Source organism: Hibiscus syriacus, unplaced genomic scaffold, assembly GCF_006381635.1.
Source record: "Hibiscus syriacus cultivar Baekdansim isolate YM2019G1 unplaced genomic scaffold, ASM638163v2 tig00112281_pilon, whole genome shotgun sequence".
NCBI classification, from domain to species: domain Eukaryota; kingdom Viridiplantae; phylum Streptophyta; class Magnoliopsida; order Malvales; family Malvaceae; genus Hibiscus; species Hibiscus syriacus.
In genome coordinates, this window is record NW_024063292.1 from 1,313,144 (window position 1) to 1,314,976 (window position 1,833).

Here is a 1,833-nt window from a genome sequence, read left to right on the forward strand (position 1 = left end):
TTAGCTACACCACAATGCTTACTTATTGTTGTGTGATAGTATCAGATTCTCTGCGATACCGGGAACTGTTATTGTGTTTGATATGGTGATGCATTATATAATGATAATCAGGTTAGAGACTTAGTACTTGAATACTTATAACAGGGCCCATAGCGAATACTAAGGGAAGCATGAGGCGTAGATTCGAGAGATAGAACTTGAGGACCATACGTAGGTAGCACTGATTGGAATCATGCTTGTACGTACTGGTTAGTATCATGTCTTCAGCATGCTTGTGTTTATGAAATTCATATGCTTCTCTATATTTTCGTTTATACTGCTACAATTTATAAGCTCAGCCGTCAGATATTTTTCATTGGTAAGTCCGTAGCTTGAGCAATTCATGGAGAACCGTCATCGTAGGACTTCAGCATCTCTGATAGACTATTGTACTATAGCTTTAGCTGGCATGTTATTCATAGAACCTTGCTTATGTATTTAAGTAGTAAACTTCAATATGTATTATTTTGATTTAAACCATGCCTCACGAAGCTCCTGTTTTGTAAAAACATTTTATAATAGTTGTTTTATGTTTTATTATGATACCATTTAGTACATTTGAGAAGAAAATGAATAGGTTTTGAGGATCAAGGGTTACCTCAGTAGCCAGTGTAGCCCTTTAGGCTCAATTAGTTTAGATTGTTACATTTAGTGGTATCAGAGCGTCAGATTAAGGAGGTTCTAGGACCCAATGGTCGCTTCTAGTAAGGTGTCAGTGAACATATGTCGTTAGGTGCTCAACGTACTTGTATAAGTCTGGAATCCTAATGATGCCTCCCTTTTTAAGTCTGTGTTATAGAAACTTGTAATAGTTGATAGTTCTAAGCGTGGTCTTAAGGATAGGATGTAGATTCGAGCCTCTTCTTGATAACTTTATCAAGGAGTTATTGCCTAAAGCAGAGGACCATGGGACTCATTAAGCGTAGGAGTCGTACAGGTGACATTCTTCAGAGGTTTAGCCTCCACTCTTAGGGAGATATTAGACGTCATTTCTAGAGCGCAAATTGTGCAACCGACCACCCAGGGTATGTCAGTACCGATAGAATCTCCGGTAGAGAGACTTAGTAGGTATAACATATTCAACTTCTATGGTTTAGGTGTCGATGAATCGATTTTGATTGATCACTGGTTGAGGAAGACCATGATTACTGTCAAGCATCTGCACCTTATGACAGAGGGTGAGTTAGAGTGTGTCATCGCTTTGCTCAAGAGTAATGCTATCGGTTTGTAAGAGGTTGTAAAGATGGCTCTATATCCAGAGTTGCCTATATGAAATTAACTCATAGAGAAATTTAGAGGCAAGTATGTCAGCTAGGCGCACATATATGGTTTGAGAATGTAGTTCTCTCAGTTGGTTCAGGGGCAGTTCACTGTTCGAGTATAAGAGGTTTCCTCTGATTGAGCCATTACGCCATAACGTACGATTGAGTCCTTGAGGTACAAGAGGTTCCTTGAGGATTTTGACTCGAGGTTTATGAGTAGTTGGAAACGGACCCACCTATGGTATTTTTTTAGTTGACTCGGCTGACTAAGGCCATGGAAATGGTGCAAGCTATGAACAAGAGTTGGTTGGGTGAATCAAGTAACCCGAGTATGAGGACTTATATGCCAATAGACCAATATCAGTCAGCGATCAAGAGGATTCGAGGTATACGAGTGTAGAGGAGAGTGACGTTAGCATTGTCATTCCAACCAAGTTAGAGTGTGGGTGTAAGGTCTCGTAGGAGACCATCAACTTCCCCATATGTGGAAAGCTCTGAAGTTTCCGATAGAGTCACGAGGTATCCAGAGTGC